A 12930-nucleotide genomic window follows, 5' to 3' on the forward strand; every position below is an offset into this window, starting at 1 on the left:
TAGAAGGCTCTCTCTCTCTCTCTCTCTCTCTCTCTCTCTCTCTCTCTCTCTCTCTCTCTCTCTCTGTGTGTGTGTGTGTGTGTGTGATTGATTCAAGCTGGAGTCTTCTGGGAAGAGAGAACCTCAGTTGAGAAATTGCATCCACCAGATTGGCCTGTCGGCAAGTCCAGGAGGTATTTTATTGATTACTGATTGATATGGGAGGGCCTAGCTCGCTGCAGGGCAGGTGGTCTGAACTGTGTGAGAAAGCAGGCTGGGCAGCCATGAGGAGCAAGTCAGTGAGCAGTACCCCTCCCTGATCTCTGCGTCAGTTCACATCTCGAGTTCCTGTCCTGACTTCCCTTCGTGATGTACTGTGATCCAGACATGTGATCCAACTAAGCCTTCTTCCCTACAGGTAGGTTTCGGCCAGTGTTTAATCACACCAACAGAGATTAAACTAACACACTACTTCCATGTACTGCAGCTCCTCCTTGTGCCTGGTAGCCTGTGTGTCTCTTTCTGAGTGTGACCCCAGCCTGTGGGGTGCCAGGTAGGGTGTGCCTCCTTTGCTGGCCTCCTCTAGCCACAGACCTGTGTTTCTAGTCCACTCCCTAGGGTCTTACTCTGAGGTGGAGGAGACAAAGAGCTGAGGTCCCCCAGGACAGATCTTGGCTTGTTCTTTATACTGGAGATATTTAGGTTTTCTGAATCACTTATAACTGGAGGGGATGGTACTGGGGACAGCCAAATGACATTGGTTTACACCCTGTGGCAGAAGAAGGGTTATTATACTCAGACACGTTAGCAGGAATACTCTGAAGAATCTACCCAAACATGGCAGAAAATGCTGGAAACATCTAAGATGTGTCAGTGAATGTTTATTTATTCTGCTACTTACTTACCCAGCAAATAGGTATCTTACTATCTTTTTTGTTTGTTTGTTTGTTTTGTTTTTTTGTTTTTTGAGACAGGGTTTCTCTGTGTAGCCCTGGCTGTCCTGGAACTCACTCTGTAGATCGGGCTGTCCTTGAACTCAGAAATCTGCTTGCCTCTGCCTTCCAAGTGCTGGGATTAAAGGCGTGCGCCACCACTGCCCGGCTTATCTTACTATCTTAATACAGAAAAATGCTTTTAGTGAAGGCCTTAACCTACTCATGATCGAGAGACAGTTCCAGGAGAAATAATTATCAAACAATTCACAAAGGCACACGTCTTTATTAGTGGGCACAGACAGACAGTAATGGTGTGGTGTCATGTTTACAGTCATATTGTATCTAGCCAGGAACCACTTATCCAGCAGTGTCCAAAGGGAGCGTCAGTGGGAAGACCCACCGAGGACTGGGCATGAGGTACTGGAAATTATATTTATAGTGTGCATGCCCACGAGGTCTATGAATTCACCCCATTCACTTGAAAAAAACTTATTTAAAAATCTGTAACAAAGTCAGTGTGGTGGCTTAAACCTTTAATCTTAGCACTTGGGGGGCAGAGGCAGGTGGATCTCTGAGAGTTGGAGACCAACCTGGTTTACATATCAAGTTCCAGGACAGCTAGAGCTACCTAACAGAGACCTTGCCTTAAGAAATAATAATAAATAAATAAAAATTAAAATTAAAAAATCTGTAACAGAAGACCATACCGTTCAACGATATGCCTTTGTGTCTGCATGCACAGCTATGCAGGATTGAGCCGCTAAGGAAAGAGCCGAAAGACTCGTAGGCTGGTCTGAGGATCCTGCTTACAGCGACTGTAGGATTCTGCATGGTCACACCTGAAGAAACAGGGAAGGCTTTTATTTAAATGGCGACAGGTACGTCAAGTAGTAAGGTCTATATAGAGGGTGGCAAAGAAAGGGACTCAAGAGTTCTTCTCTGAGACGTGGAAGGTTAGATGTCATAGAATTTATCAGAGCGATCTTATAGAAACCCAGGAGCCCCATAAGACCACCTAGCGCTCCTTGGCCTGGGTGTCAGGTAGGTGGGGCTTTGTGGCAGATATTGCAGAAGAGGGGGGACTTTGGTGGACAGGGCCAGGCTCAGGGACCCAGCCTTGTCAGCCTTGTCTTCAGAATTGACCCTATTTGCACAACCCACCCCATGTGGCTGAATCCTGCCTCACCCTGTCTTGCCGTCTTTGGGCTTCTCTTGGTGGCTGTACTTTATGGTGACACAGACTGATGGCCAAGCCAAGCCCTCTCCTGATTTCCATGTGTCTGGTAACGCCCCTTGCTAGTCTGCCATGCAACCCTGTGTCTAACCAAACCATTTATTCTTTGGGTTTTTTTTTTTAAACTGCTTTCCACCCTAAACCCTTGGAGGCTGTGTGTGTGTGTGTAGCTGGCTCTTCTGAGTCCTTGGATGTTTGTTCCTGTTACCTTCCAGAATCTTGGCCTTCATGGATTTGAGTGTTTACTGGGACAGGTTGCTCTGTGGCTTTCTTGTTTACTCTGGTGCCCTAATATGAGCATCGAGCCCAACACACAGTAGGTGCTTGTTTACTGCTCTTGTTGATGCTCAGGAGAGCAGAGCCTGAAAATGAGGCAGACTAAAGTCTCAGGCACTAGCCACCCTTATTCAGAGCATCAGACAGTTTACACTCTGAGGGTTAAAACTAGTCACCCAAGTAAAGCGTCCAGTCACAAGGACAAGCCTCAGGTAGCAAACACATGTTTTCCCACAGAAGCATGTAAACAAATAACAATAGCCAGCTGTCATGGGTAATCTAAAGTGAACTCTCTCCTGTCCACTACACCTGAGAGGGACACGGAAGCACATTCCAAGAACAACCCGTGTTATTGGAGGGACAGGTTATGAGACTCTTGTCTACATTCACACAGGGTCTCAGGAATCTCCTCCCACAGCTTCGTTCAGGGACTGTGTTCTGATAGGTGCCCAGTGAAGGAATGACCAGGCGGACCACGAGAACATGGATGCAGTTTTCCCTTTATTGCCTTCTGGTGGGTTATGGAGCCAGACTTCCCAGTTTAGAATCCTATTTGGCAACCCCGGGCCTTTATGGCTGGGTGGTCAAAAAAGGATTAATAACAGTAACAGATAATAAATAAAGCTGTGGTGAGGACTAAATGGGCGGACACGGGATATGCGTGTCGTGCAATACCTTGTCATGTGGAATCTGATGCACAGAAGTCACAGGAGAGCACTCAGCCTCCTGAGCTCCAGCGGGGGCCATGAGTTCATTTGGCTGTGTTCTTTTCCTTTACAGTAAATGCTTAGGTAGCACTCTCGTGTCAGGGATTGTTCTGAGGGATACACAAATATTAATTTACTTCTCATAACATCTGCCTCATTTGGAGAAGAAGGGGAAACTGAGGCACAGGCCTCAGAGCTGAGATTCAGATCTGAGCAGCCTGGCTCTGGAGTCCTGCCATGTGCCATCTCCCAGGAGTAAGAGGGTTGTTCCCCACCAACCCATCCTCTTCCCTAGGAAGTGATGCTGCCATGTGTGGGTGCTTTCCCTTTAAGGCACTCCAGAGCTCCCATCCAGTTGGGCTGCCAGAGTCAGCAAAAAGAAGACAGGATGCCCATGTGCTACCTGGGACTTTCTCATGTTCAGAATCATCAGTTGCTAATCAGAACTTCAAATGGAACAGAATGTCCTGGATTTTAACTGACGTCCCTGAGTCCTACACCAGAGGGTAATGACATGATTTGGGTCTCCCCTCTTTTGAGAAGATTCTTAAATCTCTGGTATCTGGCTGGGCAGGGCTGGGAGGAGGGACAGGCATTCTGTGAACTTTTGTAGGCACTGTTGGCTTTCCTGATGCAACAAAGAGGGAGAGGCAGGGTGACCAGGCTGGCACGCAGGAGAGATGTGCCAGGGTACGCAACAGCTTAGCCACATTTGGGGTGGGGAACGTCAAGGGATAACACCAGATCACTGGAGTGTAGAGTTGGAATCATGGGAACAGTGTGAGGATCTCCATGGCAGCAGTGTGAGGATCACCATGGGAACAGTGTGAGGCTCACCATGGGAACAGTGTGAGGATCACCATGGGAACAGTGTGAGGATCACCATGGGAACAGTGTGAGGCTCACCTTGGGAACAGTATGAGGCTCACCATGGGAACAGTGTGAGGATCACCATGGGAACAGTGAGGCTCACCATGGGGACAGTGTGAGACTCACCATGGGAACAGTGTGAGACTCACCATGGGAACAGTCTGAGGCTCACCTTGGGAACAGTATGAGGCTCACCATGGGAACAGTGTGAGGCTCACCATGGGAACAGTGTGAGGATCACCATGGGAACAGTGTGAGGCTCACCATGGGAACAGTGTGAGGTTCACCATGGGAACAGTGTGAGGATCACTAGGGGAACAGCGTGGAGCTCACTATGGAGAATCACCCTGGCTGCTCGAGGTGTGGACTGCTGAGAGAGTCCTACTTTAGCCCAGACTTCAAGGACCCAGGCACTGTGTTGTTCCCACAAGCCTTGTGGGAAGAACTCTGGCAGTGTGGGAAGGAGAGCTGGCAGGAGGGGGTTGAGACAGGAGAAGTCTTGCTGACAGCTGAGAAGTTGGTCTCTCTTTCTTGGAATTCTTGGCCCTTTCTTGAAAAATATAATGTAGAAAAATATAATGCAGCCAGGGAAAATTATTAAGAGCCAGGCATTTGTGACGTTGGTGCTTTTTGGTTAAGGACCTTCTGTCTGGAATGTCTACTGTTAGAGCCAGGAGCCCCTGGAGAGAGGAAGTGACTGGCTTTGGGCTGAGAGGTGACAAATTTGCATTGAAATCAGCATTTGGCTGTGCAGGTTGGAGAACAGCCTCGAAGCCTCACCCACCAGGTGAATGTCCATTAGCCTTGACTAATCTCAGACTACTGAGAGATGGTGCAATTTGGTGTCTTAGCGACGACTCACTTGCTTCGACCAGGTTCTTAACAGCGAGCGATTTAAGGTCATAAAAGAATTGTCATTAACAGCTCCCGGGAGCCAAGAACTCAGCCCAGATTTTAAGCACATAATGGAATCATATCAAAAGCAAGAGGGGCGGCAGGATTCATAAATCCTCCAAGTGCAAAATCTGTCCATTGTGACATTTGTGCTGAAGGGAAACCAGATGTGGATGCTGGGAGCAGGGGCAGGAGGGAGAGATGCTAAGCAAGGGCCTCTCGGCAAAGGTGGGAGCCCCTGCTTCAAGTTGGCTCAGGCTATGGCCTGCACATCTCTGCTGGAAGTCAGATTTGAAAGGCAGAGGTTACATGGGTTGGACTAACAGACCTTTCACAAGATTCTGTGGTCGTGCCTTTGAAGGCTCAACACTTGGCATGACTCTTTCAAATGTGTTTAGAGACTCAGTGTGTTCATTCCGAAGAGGAATAAAACACAGCAGCAAAGGCATGGCTGTGTTCACTGGAAATGAGCAAGAAACATACCAGGCAAGGCTGCCATTCTTCTGCTGGGATGGGGGATGGATTGTGTTGCATTGCAGAACCCAAGCCAGCAGCTTCTTGGAGGTCTGTTGGGGAGAGGAGTCCCAGGCCAGCAGCCTGGAGAGATATTGTGGGTTCAGGAGAGCATTCCTGAACAGGTAGTTGAGACCGACTTTTAAGGACAGGTGATACCTCCATGAGGAGAGGAGAGGCACAGAGAGACTGAGAGAGAGGGGCGGGTGGTGCTCAGGGAGGTACCGGCAAGAGTCTTGAATGCTGGTATCAGGACCTGATTGTAGTGGAAAATTGGGTTTGGTGCTTGAGGCCATTGCAACACTTATTACATAAAATGACAAATGAAACAAACAAGTCAATATAAGCAAAACAAAAACCAAACCAAACAAACAAAACAAGGCAAACCATGCCAGTCCCACCACTCTGAAACCAGTACAGCAACCTGGCAGAAAGAGTACCCTGTACCTTCTTCCGTCTTTCTGAGATCTAGCCCAGGCTGTCCTTACTTGGAGAGGTTTTTGTTAATTACAGCCTTTAATACTCCCCCCAAATCTTTGTTTGGTATATGTCATTCCTACTTTGAACACCTGGAGAGGCTTGACAGGACCCTGGGATCAGATGCAGGCTTTGTGAAAGATGTGTGAGCCCCAGCTTGGTGGTTTGAAGTTTGGGGGGGTTGCAATCATTTTCTCTAGTGTCCATCTGCAGGATGGGTTTAGGAAACCCTCAGAGCTCATCCCCCTCCCCCAGCCACGTGCCACCTCCTGTCACAAGAGTGAACTGTGTCAAGGCCTCTGGCAGGAGACTGGGCTGACTATAGTCATTGAGGCTCTGGGCTCAGTCCACTGGGGTTCCAGGGAGGTTTCCAAACATTGTTATTCAGAAGGTCTGGAGTTTTGAAGTACCAGCTCACCACAGCTTGGTTTCTATAATGAAGATAACATTCCTGCCTCTGGGTTTTGCAATAGCTGCCCCCTCTCAGTGGTGGCTCCAGTCTTGTTATGTGCAGTTTGAAAGTTGGAGGTCTCATGGGTTGTAAGTATGAACGACTTTACAGCTGTCTCTTCAAACCCAGTCTATTGTCTTCTTTTGATGCCGAACATTCCCAGATGTTCCTTTATCAGAAGCAGGGCAGGGGATGCTTTTTCATACGTGCCAGGAGAGTTGGCACTTGGAATGTTCCTTCTAGGGATCCTTACAGGGTAAAGCATATTCAGGGGAAAGGCTAGGCCCCTGTGACAGCTTCCCCTGTCATCGGTCTCTCTTCTCCCCTCCTCTCTTCCATATCACTCACTGTTCAAAGCATGGCAGCCCTCTGGCAAGGGTTTGGGAGGAGAGACTTTTCTCACTGCCTCTGCCCACAGGACCTGACTTTGGCAGGCAGCCTGTGGGTGCTGGGGAGTATTGTATGGTCCCTGCGTGCCTTTACTTTGTGTCTGGGCTTATAAAACTGTTTGGAGATACCATGAACACACCACACTCCCCTTGAAAAATCACTTGTGTTTGTAGATTTTTGTTTTTTAAATGAAGGCACCTGGTTTGCTTAAATTCACGACTTTAAAATGTCTGAGGGCCGAGGGCTGAGTTTGTGGAGGAGAACAGAGGCGTGCTGAGGGATTATAAAGCTTGAGTGGTTCCAGGGCCGCTGCTGGCCTGCCTGCTCCTTCCCCCCACCTGGCCTAGCCTGCGTCCTCCCTGCTTGGGTGCACGCTTTGTAGGAAAGACAATAGCTTGGCAGTGTGCGGCTGTTGGCAGGGCAGCTCACAGTAGGCATTTTCCATAGTGGCCCCCACTGCTCTTTCTGAAGCTCAGCCTGGAGATGGGGAGGGCTGCGAGAGGGTGGTGTGGGCACCTCCCAGACATGGCTGCTGGTAAGAGCCTGCCCTTCCTTTTAACATCTACCCCCTGTTCAATCTGGAAGATACTGGCAAAATGGAGTCTTGTTGCTTATACCAGTGACCTGAACAATCACCCTTTGGTGGCCTCTTCTGATCTCTCTATCTTGTTGTTGCTGCTGCTGCTCCTTCTGCTCCTTCTGCTCCCCCTCCTCCTATCGATCCTCCTCCCCATACTCCTCCTTCCCCTCCACTTCCTCCCCTCTTCTTCCCTACTCCTCCTCCCCCTCCTCTCCCTATTCTTCCTCCCCTCCTCTCCCTATTCTTCCTTCCCTCCTCTCCCTCCTCCTCTTCTTCCTCCCCTTCTCCTCCCCCCTCCTTTCCCTCTTCCTCTTCCTCCTCCTCCTCCTGACTATGTTAAGTTCTTAGTATCCATATTCCAGAGGGCAGAGCCAGGGTTTCTAGAGTTTGATGACTACAGAATCAAACACACAGGACACCCTCAGGGGACACTGGTCAACCACAGCACCTTGTTTTTCTTCTTTGAGAGACTCAGTCACATCTGGATCTTTGTGCTGTAACCCTGAGAATCAACCTCAGTCATAACCACATGTCACAGTCTTGGGCCACAGTGAATAGACACTTAACATTTATGAATGTCGGCAGGTACAGCTGACCTAGGAAACGAAGGGGCTTTGATGGGCCTGGGCAGCAATATCACTGGGTGGAGCAGCATCTGCAGTTCCCAGCTTGTTTCAAGAGGTGTGTTGGGGATGATGTGTGGGAGGCAGTGACTTGTGACAGATAAGCAATGGCCCATTTCTATAGGAATTTGATCGCTACCCTGGGCCACAAGATACCTGACCACAGGAACCATGCCATTTCATTGTCTAGGGGCTTGCTAAAATATCACTGAGTAAATGGATACTCCCCTGGAGGGCCCAACCTGGGTGAGGAATGAGGCTTGTTCAAGAGCAGGAGAGACACTCTAAGCCACAGTCCCCTCAGTGGTCAAGGAGGACAGGTGGGAAGTGTCACCATGGTGTCTTTGGCCTTGGGTCTAATGACTAGGGTTTAGGCAACAGCGCCTTTTAAGTTTTTGGCACTTGCTGAGATGGCAACTCTCTAACTGTGGAATGGCTCTCTGTTTAAACTTCTCTATGGGGGAAATGCCTTCATTTGGGGATTCTTGGATGGACTCGAAAAGTCTGGGGAAACTTGGAAGGTCAGGGCTCTAAGCTCTGTCAGAATCCAGAGCTGGTGGTAAATGACGAGACAGGGAGGGTTAGAACCAAACAGTTCTCAGTTCAGATCTTGCTCTCTAATAACCTGTGCTACTTTGGCAGGTTACCCAGACTCTTGAACTTCAGTGTCCTGCTTTGTCAAGTGGGGGCAGTTCAGTCCCCAGGTAGGATGCCTGTAGAGAGTACATGATGATAGTCTGAGAGCCTGGGGAAGCCTGGACTAGAGGCACGGTTGGCCTTTCACCTGTGTGCTCTTCCCCCAGCTGCCTCCACGAGGAAGGGGGAAATACCGGAGAGATCAGTGAAGGAGGACAAGGGCTGCAAAGCTTGTCCAAACCGAGGCTTCCTTCTCTCCGGCACCACAGCTGGGAGGGAGCCCGAGAACCTCATCTGATGGTTTTTTGGCGGGGGAAGTACCCATTCATGCATGGCCTTACGTAAGTCTTTGTCTTTCTGTTAGACCAGCCCCCTGATCCTTAGAGCCATTCAAAGACAAGGAATCTACAGTGGAGAACTAGGAAAGGTATCAGGACTTAGAACCCCGGTCTCTTAACCTCCAATCTAGGACACCAGGCCTTGGGTTTATGGACATTCTCTTAGACCTCGTTTCCAAATAGTCCTTTTTTCCCATCTAACATCTTGACACAGTGATATCATAGATGAAGCTGTCACTCCCTCACCCAGCCGTGCATCCATATATCTCCAGCTGTGTGTAGCACAGGCAGGGCCTTTGCTCAAGACCACTGAGAACTGTCATTCTCATTAGTGATGGCTGATCTTAGTTGTCAACTTGGAACACCTGGGAAGGGCAGGGCGACCCTCAATTCAGAAACTGCCTCCATTAGATTTGCCTGTACTCAGGTCTGTGGGGGCATTTTCTCGATTGCTAATTGATATACAAGGCCCAGCCCACCGTGGGTGGTACCATCCCTAGGCAGGTGGGTCTGAGCTGCATAGGAAAGAAAGCAGAAACTGAGCCTGTGAGCATAGTAGGAAGCAGCACGCTTTAAGCTCTTTCCTCGGCTCTTGTCAGGAATGGACTATCCTGTTAGCTAAAACAAATAAAACAAACAACGAAAATCCCCCCAAAACCTTACTTCACAATGTTGCTTTTGGTCATGGTGTTTATCACAGCAATAGAAAGCAAACTAGAACACCATTACATCACTTTGGAGCTAGATGATGTGAGTCCTATATTCAGAGTCTACCAATGGGCATGCACTGCTGGCCAGGGATGCAGGGTGACCAGTGAATAGAGGCTACTTGCCAGAGATGTTGTACTGCCACCAGATGAACACCACTGACCAGAGATACTGAATCATCCGTCCAAGGACGCCACTTAGCAGGTTAGCAAAACAGTCACTCATTATGTCTCTCATATTGGAAACCTTAGTTTGGCTAAGCAGACCTGAAGCTTAGCTAGCACTTGTGAGGGTGTTGCTTGGTGACAGCGGAGGAGGGGGAGAGAGAACAGGAGGTCTGAATGGAGGTGGGCTTGGGTGCTCGTCCTGGCTCTGTCCCTTAGGTATATAAACTTTCTGAATCTCGTCCCCTCAGTTGAAGGTTCTGCGGTCAGCCCATTTAGCTTGTAGAGATACTGTGATGGTTACCTGAAGAATAGCCTATAGTGTGCACAGTATAACAAAAGGTACACAGTATACATGCTAGACCTGTTCCTTCTCATCAGCATCATTCACTTCTTTATGCAACATGAGTTGGGTCTAGTTGCCTTATGAAGCAACGGGCAGGTACAGTCAACAGCATAATGGTTTAGTAATCTCCTACCGAAGGGCCCTTGGGTACCAGTCCTCTGCACTCTGGTCACCAAAAGTGAATACAGTCATGACTGGACATGCTTTCAGGCACCCTGCCTGTCAGTCATTGGATCCCTTACCCCATCCACACTTGCCTCACAGGAGCCTATGCATTGGAAGGTTGGGCTGAAAAGCAAACTGTCACAACCCTTGGCCTATTGGGCTAACAGTCACCCAATTCTCTCTTCCTCCTCTTCCTCCTCTTCTTTCTCCTCCTTTTCCTCCTCTTCTTCCTCCTCCTCCTCTTCTTCCTCCTCTTCCTCTTCTTCCTCCCCCTCCTCTTCCTCTTCTTCCTCCTCCTCTTCCTTCTTCCTCCTCCTTCTCCTTCTCCTTCTCCTCCTCTTCCTCCTCCTCCTCCTCCTCCTCCTCATGTAAAGACATTTTATATACAACATTTAAAAGTGTCCATGAACATTTCATATATTTGATTTCCATGACTGGAGCACTGGGGATATTTTTTCTGAGAATATTTTATGAGAGAGAGAGAGAGAGAGAGAGAGAGAGAGAGAGAAGTGATGAAGTGATAGCTGTTTATACTCAACTGGTAACCATAGAGATGAAATTCCACCAGATCAAAGTCAGAAGGTAATTAACTCCCTGCGAATTACAGTTGTTGAACTTATGCAAAGACACATGACTTCACTCATGGGCTAAGCAGCCAAGAGAAAGTGTCTGGGGGAAGGGAAAGGGCTACCAAGACTTAAACAGCAAAGCTGTGTCCCTTGTCCCTTCCTAGAGGGAAGGTCTCGAGGGGCCTGAGGTCTGACCTAAGGGCTTGGCCTCTGCAGCTGTCCGTCAAGTGAACCCTGATCCTTCCCCTTGTGTCCAGCCGTCTCTTTCCTGAGTCACAGGATGGACTCCATGGATGCAGTCTCTGAGGTGACCACATATGCTCTGGTGTTCATGAACTGGATAAAAGGATGGCCCATGGCCGACCACCTTGTCTTAACCGTGGTCTCTATTTGTCACCTTCCCACAGGCTCTATAAAGCAGGTGTGTGTGCGCGTGCATGTGTGTGTGTTTGCGTGTGCGTGTGTATGTGTAGGTTCTTCTCCTGTACGTATAAGCTGCCAAGCAACCCGACCCTCACACTCTACGTGTTACTAGATCAACTCTTCCTTGGTGACTCTTGGAGGTTGCATATCGTACCCGGTCATGGTCACCAGGCAGTGACAATCCCAGAATTGTCCTTCCCTTCTCTGTTCAGTGGATACCCTGCAGGACTTCAGCCTCCAGATACCCACATGGCAGCTTTTGGAGGACTGACTGTTCCCTTTGACGCAGTGCTGGGGTTGATGCACTTCGCAGGGGGCTGCAATCCAGCGCTACTTACTAGCTGTGAGACTTTGTGGAATTACTTAGTATTTCTATGACTCACTCTGTTTGAAAAAGAACAGGTCTGAGGAAGAGGAGGAGGAAGAGGAGGAGGAGGAGGAGGAGGAGGAGGAGGAGGTATCACATGTAGAACCTGCCAGCACAGTGCCCAGCATCTTGGGCCAGTTGGCTATGAAGCTCAGTTTGCCAGCAGGAAAACTAAAGCATACAGAAGGCAGGGGGCTTACCCAAAGCCTTTAAAAAAAAAAATCAGGCTGTTTGAGGAATAAAAGAGCCATTAAGTGACTTGGTTTTGACGGGAGAGAGAAGGACAGCTGACAGTTGGGAGGCAGGACAGGTGGACTAGGTAGGAAGGATGGACCGTTTGTGGGTGAGAGAACAAGACTTGGATGTGCCTGAGGAGGCAGAGGAAGGGCGGAACCACACCCTCTGTCTCTCCTTCCATTTCCTCTGGGTGTCACCTTGACCTGTCCCTGTGCAGGGAGCCTTGATGGAGTAGATACAGCCCCAGGACTGGCCTCAGTACTCCAAAGCTTGCCTGCCCAGGATCTCCGCAACCTCTCTGGGAAACTTGTGAAACTTCAGAAACTGTGGGCAGTTAGCACGGGGCCATGACCTTGGGAAGAGCCTGTTCTTTGTCCCTGCTATGACATATCTGCAAGGAAAAAAAAAATAATCCATTTGTCTTTCTATGTGTTCCTTGGGGCTCCGTGTGTCACTGTGCTGTGTTTTGGTTGCTAAGGATACCTCTGCTGGCCTCGCCACAGCGTCTCATGCTGGGAACTTGTCTTTGGCAGTTGATTGATTAAAAGTAGGTTAAACTAATAAGGTAGGAAAGATGCTTCCAGGCCTCCACAGCTCCAGGGCCATGTTGGCGGTTGCTGGAACGTTCCAACTGGAACCTGTTGAGAAGCAGATGAGTAATATGGTCTCTCAGTCTAGGTTGGGCAAGGCCTGTCCCCACATTCTCTGTGGGCTGCTCACTGCTCCCAAGGATCGGGGCTGCTGGGTCTGAGGACTCTGAGGTCAGGGGCAGGCAGCAGAGTACTAGGGTAGGGTCCTAGCAAGAATCCTAAATCGATACTCATCCTTTTCCCTTTGGCCATCAGTCTTTCAAAGCAATACCGCCCCCTAACCCCACCCCATTGGAATATCCCCAGGAATCTCATGCTGGGAGCCTGGTACCAGCCAGAGCGGGAGCTAACTTGTCTCCTGGAAAAAGAGCTCTGACAACTTTCAGACCATTTAGCCGGAGACACCAGAGCAGGGACAGCGTGGACAAGGTTGCGGATGACCATACCTTGACCAGAAC

The sequence above is a fragment of the Grammomys surdaster genome, unplaced genomic scaffold, assembly GCF_004785775.1.
Source record: "Grammomys surdaster isolate TR1022 unplaced genomic scaffold, NIH_TR_1.0 211, whole genome shotgun sequence".
NCBI classification, from domain to species: domain Eukaryota; kingdom Metazoa; phylum Chordata; class Mammalia; order Rodentia; family Muridae; genus Grammomys; species Grammomys surdaster.